Genomic DNA, 10,101 nt, shown 5'->3' with positions numbered 1-10,101 from the left:
GCCCCCTGGGCCCGGAGGCTGGGTGTGCTGGGTAGTGAAGCCATGCCGGTTCAGGGAAGAGGGACAATGCCTGACCCTGGGGGGAGCAAAGCTTCCCTAATGAGAAGGCAGCAGAGAGATGACAGGAAGGAAAGGCCCTTCAACAGGGAGATGAAAGGCCATCACCTGGGGAGGCAGGGTGAGCCGCCTGGGGCAGCCTCCTCCACCCGCTCAGCTGGGACCCCCCCCCCCCCCCCCCCCAGCACAGAAAGCTCCAATTAAGAACATTAACTGGCGCCAGGGCACGGGAGGGACACGGCCTGGTCGCAGTGGGGGGAAGCTCTGCTCTTTGAGGAAGGTTTGCAGGGAGACCCTGCAAGCAACTGGGGAAGGAAGTGGTGGGAACCTGGTCTCGCTCAGGGACTTGCCTGATCTGAGGGAGCAAGAAATCACTGCCTTCACTTTGTGCCTGTTTTGGGGCCCTTACCTGCCACTTAGGGCGGCGTCCTACCCCCAAGACCAAAGGCAATGGCATGGCACGGACCCGACAGATGTGTCCGGGGTGGGGACCCTGCCCGCCTTGCCCACCAGTGCCCGGCACGGCACCCGCTCACTGCCGTTGCCCTGTAAAAGCTCACGGAGTGGTACTGATACGTCATTGGCTGACGTCTCCCTAATTCGTTATAAGCAACTCTCGAGTGTCTTTGCAAAATGGGCGGAGACCACTTAAGCGTCTCTATTTGTCCAGGGAGCGTGTCTCTTGAGCTGACGTTTTATAATAAATGTATATACGCCGGGAATCTCGCAGGCATTTTCTGTGTTAATTGCTTTTTTTCCTTTAACGATAACTGACATCCATTGGACGCTGGGCCCGCATCCGGGCCTGCTCCGAGGGCTTCCACGTGTGAGTTCACTGAGCCTCCCACACGCTGGGAGGCAGGCACGGCGGCCTCACTCCACAGCCAGCTGAGCACAACTCAATCGGTATGTCCCAAAGGGAAACCACCCCCTCCCTCACCTGCACACACGCACACGCACACGCACATGCACATGCACATGCACATGCATACACACGCCGCTTCATGGCCACATTGAGTAGTTAGCTGATATAAAAAGGGTTACAAAGCATCAAATGTTGAAAGAATCCCTCACCTTCCCCAATAGGTACAGTCCTTGCCTGTGACTGTGAGCAGAAAACCGAGGCTCAGAGAGGTTAAGTGGCTTCTTGAGGTCACACAGCTAGGAGCTGGCAGACTATAGGATACCAAATACAAAATACCACGTGCGGGCGCGCGCATACAGTGCGATTGAAACTTTGTGGCCCATGCGCAGAAGTCGGTATTTTGTGGAAGAGCCACACTCAAGGGGCCAAAGAGCCGCATGTGGCTCGTGAGCCGCAGTTTGCCGACCACTGGGATAGGGTGTTTATTCTTAAATGCAAATTTATTTAAAATCTAGGCTAACGGATGGCCTTCTGATTGGCTGTGATGTGAGCCGCTCCCAGGCTTTCCAGGGAAGCAAGCTGGTGTTCTCCCGCCGCCTCGTCTCCTCGCTCAGGGCAGCCAGAAGCAGCTGCCGGTGGCGGTGCCCGCCCTCAGCCCCGCGCTCCTCACCTTGTCAGATCGCTGCAATCCCTCCTGACGCTCAGGCAGGTCTTCCCCGGCCAGCCTCCTCATTCTGCCTTCAGTCCTCTTTAATTAAACAGCAGCTCTCCCTGGAAAGCAATTGAATTATCCAATTATGTGCTCCTAACCTGATTGCTATCATTATCGCCAGGAACTCGGTGACTCAGGTGTTGATGGGGCTCAAATAGGAACCAGCATGAATGAGCAGCAGTGATGGATGTGAGCTGAACACCCACTGCCCTCCCCACTCACTCCACCTGCTTCCCAGTGCAGAACCCCATCCACCTGCTTCCCAGTCCAGAACCCCATCCCCCCTGCTTCCCAGTCCAGATCCCCCATCCACCTGCTTCCCAGTCCAGAACCCCCATCCACCTGCTTCCCAGTCCAGAGCCCCCATCCCCCCTGCTTCCCAGTCCGGAACCCCATCCCCCCTGCTTCCCAGTCCAGATCCCCCATCCACCTGCTTCCCAGTCCAGAACCCCCATCCACCTGCTTCCCAGTCCAGAGCCCCCATCCCCCCTGCTTCCCAGTCCGGAACCCCATCCCCCCTGCTTCCCAGTCCAGATCCCCCATCCACCTGCTTCCCAGTCCAGAACCCCCATCCACCTGCTTCCCAGTCCAGAGCCCCCATCCCCCCTGCTTCCCAGTCCGGAACCCCATCCCCCCTGCTTCCCAGTCCAGATCCCCCATCCACCTGCTTCCCAGTCCAGAACCCCCATCCACCTGCTTCCCAGTCCAGAGCCCCCATCCCCCCTGCTTCCCAGTCCGGAACCCCATCCCCCCTGCTTCCCAGTCCAGATCCCCCATCCACCTGCTTCCCAGTCCAGAACCCCCATCCACCTGCTTCCCAGTCCAGAGCCCCCATCCCCCCTGCTTCCCAGTCCGGAACCCCATCCCCCCTGCTTCCCAGTCCAGATCCCCCATCCACCTGCTTCCCAGTCCAGAACCCCCATCCACCTGCTTCCCAGTCCAGAGCCCCCATCCCCCCTGCTTCCCAGTCCGGAACCCCATCCCCCCTGCTTCCCAGTCCAGATCCCCCATCCACCTGCTTCCCAGTCCAGAACCCCCATCCACCTGCTTCCCAGTCCAGAGCCCCCATCCCCCCTGCTTCCCAGTCCGGAACCCCATCCCCCCTGCTTCCCAGTCCAGATCCCCCATCCACCTGCTTCCCAGTCCAGAACCCCCATCCACCTGCTTCCCAGTCCAGAGCCCCCATCCCCCCTGCTTCCCAGTCCGGAACCCCATCCCCCCTGCTTCCCAGTCCAGATCCCCCATCCACCTGCTTCCCAGTCCAGAACCCCCATCCACCTGCTTCCCAGTCCAGAGCCCCCATCCCCCCTGCTTCCCAGTCCGGAACCCCATCCCCCCTGCTTCCCAGTCCAGATCCCCCATCCACCTGCTTCCCAGTCCAGAACCCCCATCCACCTGCTTCCCAGTCCAGAGCCCCCATCCCCCCTGCTTCCCAGTCCGGAACCCCATCCACCCTGCTTCCCAGTCCAGAACCCCCGTGGCTGCGCGCCAACCCCCCCCACACACACACACACACACACGCACACACACCGCCCTGGGCCTTGCTGCCATGGGACTCTCCAGAGTGGCTGCTTCCCCACTTGTCCACGTCTGCAGAGGATGGGCGGGTAGCACAGGCCTCCCGGAGCCCCGTCACTCAGGCTGGGCTCCTTGGATTCTCTGTGGCACCTTCGTCCTGCAGCTCCCATAGGCACACGACCAGGACTGGGCCTGGGCGAGGAAGCCTGCTGTCACCTGGCCACAGTCTCCCGGGTCGGCCCTCAGCCTGAGGCCTGAGGCCTGGGTGTGGGCGCGTCTGATTCCCCACCGCCTCCGCCAGGGCTCAGCCCCGATCTCCACTCGGAGGGTGGTTCAAGGCAAAGTCTGCACCCCTCACCCAGTTTCCCTGGGTGTTACCCTCCCATAGGACCACGGCACCCACATCAAAACGAAGAAATTAACATGAACTCACACTGTTCACTGGAGTTCAGACTCTGGATTCCACGTGTTTTTCTACGAATGCCCCTTTTCTGTTCTAGGATCCCACCTGGCACTTGGCTATGGCCATGTTCAGTCCTTCGCGAGGCCCACCCAGACTAGGTGACCCCGCGCACGTGCCACTTTAACTCCCTCAGTAACGCTGCGATGCGATGTGGGTGCGTGACTTGGCCGAGATCATGGCGTAAATGAGGAGGCGGGACTCCAGCCATCAATCAGGCTCCCGAGCGCCCCCTCCCTGCTCGGCATGGAGTGTCTCACGCACACATTCTCTCTCACACACACATCACGCTTACACACACTCAGACACACAGCTTTATGGCAATATTTAGCAACTGACTAGTCTAAAAATTTGCACAAAGCGCACAACGTTAAAAAAATCTCTCACTTTTCCCACCAGGTGTGTTCCTGAAAAGTTGGCTGTGGAAGAACTCACCAGAAAGTTGGCATGGACCAACTGATTGCTATGTGCTGAGGCGCTTTGCATATATTTCTTCACTGGTTCATGCACAGCCCTCGGTGGGAATGTGCTGTTGTACCCATTTCACAGATGAGAAAATCAAGTCACAGGGAGGAGAAGGGACTCATTCCAGGTCGAATAGCCAGGTAGTCGCAGAGCTGGGATTCAAGCTCAGCTCTTTCTGCCTCCACTACCCTGGTCCTTACCCACCAGGCTCTCCTCACTTCCGGCTCCTGTGGTCCCTGGTCCGGTGGCGGTCAAGGACGCCGGTGGGCGGCCCAAGAGGCTCTGGGGTCTGGCGGAGCCAGGCTGCTCCCTATTCTGTCTCAGGGGCCCCTTTGCCTCCAGAAGCCGGTGCCACTGTGTCGCTCACATGGAATATGCTAATCCTCGGGCTCCACTGTACTAGGGCCCAGCTGGTAGGAGCTTTTATTTCCACGAAGTGAGAATGCTGTTGCCATGGAATGCAGCCTGGTACCCAGGGAGCAGGATTGCGGCGGGAGAAGCCACTCCAGGCTGTTCCTGCCTTTCTCCAAATTTCACTGTCCTCTGTGCCTCACCACGGATTTTCATTCTCCTGTGCACGGAAAACTGGCAGACCCCCGCCACCCCTCCTGGGGCGGGAGGCAGGAAATCGTCATTTTCCGTCCTTTGCCCACCGGGCATAAAAACGGCGCCTGAGTAGAGAGTGGGGCGGGATTGGTCTAAGGCGCCAAACACCAGCGCCTCTTTTTCAATAGGGTGGCGCCCCCCAAACTGCTCTTCCCCACCCTCGGCTGCTGTTAAACCTGTTTTAAAGTCTTTTCCATGAGAGAGAGGTTGGGGGCCCAGGTAGGATTGGCTTGGCATGCACACAAGGGGCTGCCCTTCTCCAAGCATGTACACGGTGACCTTGAGCCCCAGCTCAGGGTCAGCGGTCCTGGGTTCGTTTCTCACTCGCTGGGTGACCTGGGGCCAGTTACTCAACTACTCTGAGCCCCCGTTTTCTCATTTGTGAACAAGGGGGAACAAACAGTGACGGCACAGAGCAGTGGGGGCCAGGGTGATGGTTACAAAGCACAGGGCCTGCGGGAACCAGCTGCTGGTGATGGTTGCAACAGCATCTCCCTTTCTTTCTCTTACCACCTCCTTCCCTCCCTCCCTCCCTCCTTCTCTCCTCTTCTCCTTCCTTCCGTCCCTCTTTAACAAAGGGGGTGGGTGTGAGGTTGGAGGGAATAACTACAATGTGTGCCCAGTCGGTGTAGCTCTGTGGTTGAGTGTTGACCTATGAACCAGGAGGTCAAGGTTCGATTCCTGGTCAGGCCACATGCCTGGGTTGTGAGCTCCATCCCCAGTGGGGGGTGTGCAAGAGGCAGCCAATCAACGATTCTCTCTCACCATTGAGGTTTCTCTCTCTCCCTCTCCCTTCCTCTCTCAAATAAATAAAAATATATTTTAAAAAAGACTCCAATGCATCCTAAGTGGTCCCTGCCTTCAAGTTCTTCCCAGCCCAGGACAGGACCTGAGCCACACGCCCAGACAGCTACAGTGCAAGTCACGCTGTGGTCACAGTGCACACAAAGCCAGTGTTTGCGGAGCACTTACGACGTGTGACACGTGGTTTGCAGTGCTCTCTGTGCACCTGCTCCCTCTCTTCTAATCCTCAGGACAATCTTGTGGGGAGGGGCTAGTCTTATTCCCATTTTTCAGATGAGGAGACTGAGGTTCAGGGAGATGAGTTAATGTGTCCAAAGTCATACACGGCCTGAGGGTGGGGCTGGGATTTGGGGCCCATTGGTTGTCTGCAGAGCCATGAGCTTCGCCACCACACTGGGCATCTCCCCACAGAGAGGGGGGGGGGGGGGGGGGGGGGGGTGGTGCTCGGGGTTCTTCCAGGCTGGAAGGCCAGGGACAGCTTCTCAGAGGAGAGGGCATCGGTGGCAGCCTCTGGAGCCATGCAGGAGGCCCTGAGACGGGGAGGCAGGGGCCTGGGCTGGAGGCTCACGCACCTACTATTTTGTTGCCAGTGGCCGACAGATCCGGCAGGGACATGAGGCACGTATGGGGGACAGCCTGGCTCCCACTGACGAAAGCAGGTGGGGCGAGGGCGTCCTGACGGGGATGGCGAGGTGGACTGGGCGAGCGTTTCAGGGTTACTTGGCACCCGTTTTCTAGGCGATGGGCAGCTGAGTGTGGCCGGCTGAGGAGTAAGAGGGGGCGGCGGGGTCTGGGGATAACGCATCAGAGACAGGTGTCGGGGATGAACTGTCTCTGGAGGTCTTTCCTGTGCCATCCCCTCCTTACAGAGCCGCCCCCGAGCTGTCGGCTGCCCTTCACCTCCCGGCTCTCACAGAGCTCACCGAGGTCAAGTGGAGGGGGCAGGTCCTGGGCCTTTCGGGGCGCCAGGGTCAGATGTCCACTGATTTGGTGCTGCTCGGTGGTGTCACTCCTCCTGCCGTCCACCAGCTGGCCCTCCGGTCTCCCATCGCAGCTTTCCCTCCTAGTCCTTCTCCTCCTCCTCCTTTCCCTCCTCTCCTGCCTCCTCTCCTCCTTCTCCTCCCCCTCCTGGAAGTGTGACGGAGGGAACCGGGCCGGACGCTAGACATCCGACGTGGGCCATGTTGGAGGTTCTTGGTGGCCTGGACCTGCCGTGGGAATTCCAGACGGGGCCGCAGAGCTCAGACGGGCGGCTTTGACTAGTGATGCCAAGGAGCTCGCTCAGACCTGTCTCTCCTTTCTTATCAGATCAGTGAGAAGATTTCAGAGTTGTGACGGTCAGAGCCCAGTGTGTACCTCGGCAAAGCTGACAGCTACTCAGGAGAGAGAGAGAGAGAGAGAGAGAGAGAGAGAGAGAGAGAGAGAGAACGCATGCGCACCACCAAGAACTAGAAGAATCTGATTTCACTGTTCCAATTAGCAGCCGTGCTGGTCTTATTAATCCGCTGATTCCTCAGCCTTACCTGTGTACACAGGAGTCACTTAAAATCAACAGCACCTCTTCTTACCCATCGCTGGTCCATTCACTCACTTAGCAAATGTTGATTGAGCACCTACGATGGGCCAGGCACTGGGAAGCCTGTACTGACCCAGACAGCAGAGCCGCCCCACAGGGAGCGGACGGTCGATGGGGATGTGGGGAGGGCACGGGTGATCAGGAAATCATGATAGTATGGGAGGGCTCCACGGGGCGGGGGAGGGGAGCATAGGATCTGGTGGGAGCTGCAGGGTCTTGGGGTCCCCCATCACAGGCCCCCTGTGGCATCTGCCTCCCAAGTTCACTGGGTGGAACTATCCGTTCTGGCCCTGCCACCCCCGGCGGTGAATGGGACGATCCAGTGGGGACCTGGGTGAACGGCCAACACTCTGTGCCCCCTCCTAGGGGTCAGCCCTTCGCTCGAACAGTCTGCACAGCTGCTGTCCTTGTCTCCTTTTTGTGGAAAGTGAGGGGCCGAGAGAGGGCGCTTCTCGCGGTGGCTAACGAGCGGCCGAGCGGGGATTTGACCTGTTCTCTCCCAAGGTCTTATCCCCTCCACCTCTTTCTTCCAAAGCCAGACCTCCTTCCATCAGCACCTGCTGCCTCCCGACCGCCTGGGCAGGGAGAGGCTGGGGAAGGGAGCGGGCGGGCGGTGAAGGAGGAGGAGGGACAGGGCGCTCAGGCGTCCGGCAGATCTCACATCTGTGATGCTGAAACTCAAGAGCCCCTGACTCATGCCCTAACCTGTTTGGCTCAGTGGATAGAGCGTCAGCCTGTGGACTGAAAAGTCCCAGGTTCGATTCCGGTCAAGGGCATGTACCTTGGTTGTGGGCACATCCCCAGTAGGAGGTGTGCAGGATTGGTGTTTCTAACTCTCTCTTCCTCTCTGTAAAAAATCACTAAAATATATTAAAAAAAAAAAAAAAGAGCCCCTGACTCAGCAGGATGTTAGCAGCCCTGGCCGGTCCTAGGAAGGTGGCCTCGGAGAGCAGCAGGGCAGGGTGCACCCCTGCCCGGAGGCAGCACCCCCAGCTGTGCTCACCCGGCAGGGCGCCTCCTGGAGCAGATGCTGGCCTGCCTCTGTAGCCGCGCACGGAGCCGGCATACAGCAGGCACTCAATAAGTAACTGTGGAGGGAACTAATGAACAGATGGGCAGGTTCATAGCAGACCCTCAAATTTCCCAGAAACCTCGCTCCTTCGTCAGCTGGGTAATGGCTCATAGCATGTGCTCAGTGCGCGAAGGGTGCCTGGTGCGTGTCTAACTGTCTAACGTCGCCTCCAACCAGAAGCATTTCCCAGGCACCTATTTGCATATGATATGATTCTGGGCTCCCTGTCCTGTGGACAAAAACCTCAGCCCCGGCCCAGACAGACATGACAAATCCATCGCCAAACAGCCATGACTAATCGACGGCGGCACAGTGTCCCGGTCTCGGGGATGCCTCTCAGCACAGCCCTCCCGGCAGTGGGGAGTCCACATTGCCCATTGGAACTGGCCCTGCCCAGAGGGGACTCGGGGCTGGAAGAGAGGGGTGCTCCTGGCCTCACGTCGGCCTCGGAGAATGAGTTACACCGGGTGGGGGGACGGAGGTACACCTCCCAACCTGACTCCCTTTGGCTTCTGCTGTCAGTCCGGTTTGGCTGTCTCCTGAGTTCAAAGCCAAGGGCAGCATTGCCCCGTTCGGGGAGGCCGAGCTTGTCCTGTGGCTCATCAGGACCCAGGGAGTTGGAGGAGTGTCCTGGGAGGGGGCGGCATGGGCATCCTAGAGGTCATGGTGGCAGCCAGCGGAGTCCATGGAGCGAGGGGACAGTGGCGGCTGCGAGCCGTCTCCATCCATTCAGCCAAGGGCATTAGGTGGGAAATCAAACAGGTTTCCAAGATCCAGAGTCAAACATTACGATGGATGGTAGCTGCGACGTCCTGGGGACTTGGAGTAGAAAGCGATGGAGAGGGAGGGAGGAGAGGGACGCAGCCTCACACCCAGGGCTGCCCGAAAGCGCGGAGGGACGGGCTTAGGAGCAGCACCCGGTTCCCTTCAGCTGGACCGGGACCCAGAACAGGGCCCGGGGCCGCGGGCAGCTGGCTCTCAGGGCCCAGTGTGTTTTTTAAAAATATAGTTTATTGATTTCAGAGAGGAAGGGAGAGGGAGAGAGAGATAGAAACATCAGTGATGAGAGAGAATCATGGATGGCTGCCTCCTGCACGCCCCCTAAGGGGGATCGAGCCCACAGCCCGGGCATGTGCCCTGACTGGGAATGGAACCGTGACCTCCTGGTTCATGGGTTGATGCCCAACCCCTGAGGCTCGCCAGCCGGGCAGAACCCAGGGTTTTGCTGATGAGAAGTTTGCATGCCCCGCGGCAGCCTCGCAGTGGACAGCTTAGTGAGGAAATCGTTGCCTGCAACGCGGCGCCATGAGTTCGCGACCAGGATGGAGGCGCCGGAGGGCCTGGCCTGCTTCCTCCCTCCTCGAGCTGTGGGTCTTTCGGACTCTCCAGGGCCTTCGGTTCGGGGACCGTTGCTGTCAGCTTGCCCACGTGAGGACATGTGTGTGCCCTGGACTTGGCCTGTTTGCGTGTGGGCGCCTTTGGCGTGGGGCCCTTTCCAGGTGATGCTAATGCTCAGGGGAGCCCATCGGGGGCCTGAGTGGGACGCGGGCCAGAGGCATTCCAGGATCCTGGGCTCACGGAGGGGGGGGCGGGGCGGCGAGGCCAAGGCGCTGGAGCAGGCATTGCCACGGCTGCCGAATGGTCTTGTGGTCAGTACCCAGGGAGATGGAGGCCACTCACTTGCTCCCTGAGGAAGAAAATGTATCCTCTGGGTGAGAAGTCTTGGGTGGGAGGGGCCGCAGGGGGAGGTAGCGCCTGCTCCCGTTGGTCCTTGGTTGCCACCTTTGTGCAACACATTAACTGCCCTCCGACCCCAGGCCCTTTCACAGCCTGTGCACCAGCTCGCAGACCTGGAGGCTGCAGGTGAAGGTTTCCACCTGCCAGGGTGGGCGTGGCCCCTTGCTCAGCTCCCCAACATGCTGCCCTGAGAACAGTCCCCAGTGCTGGAGGCAGGTGGGGAGGTGGG

At 59.3% G+C, this 10,101-nt stretch overlaps 1 long non-coding RNA gene across 1 annotated transcript in view; it reads right to left on the bottom strand.

The window, feature by feature from the left end:
- The window catches only part of LOC102249294, a 33,731-nt gene extending 32,065 nt beyond the window's left edge, over positions 1-1,666 (bottom strand). The window contains exon 1 of the long non-coding RNA XR_314488.2: positions 1,593-1,666. This is a non-coding gene — a long non-coding RNA (uncharacterized LOC102249294). The remainder of the gene's footprint in view (positions 1-1,592) is intronic.
- Between the last annotated feature and the right edge of the window lie 8,435 nt (positions 1,667-10,101).

Source organism: Myotis brandtii, unplaced genomic scaffold (genome assembly GCF_000412655.1).
Source record: "Myotis brandtii unplaced genomic scaffold, ASM41265v1 scaffold699, whole genome shotgun sequence".
NCBI classification, from domain to species: domain Eukaryota; kingdom Metazoa; phylum Chordata; class Mammalia; order Chiroptera; family Vespertilionidae; genus Myotis; species Myotis brandtii.
Note: the sequence above shows the minus strand (reverse complement) of the source record. Positions and strands in the feature narration are given on the sequence as shown.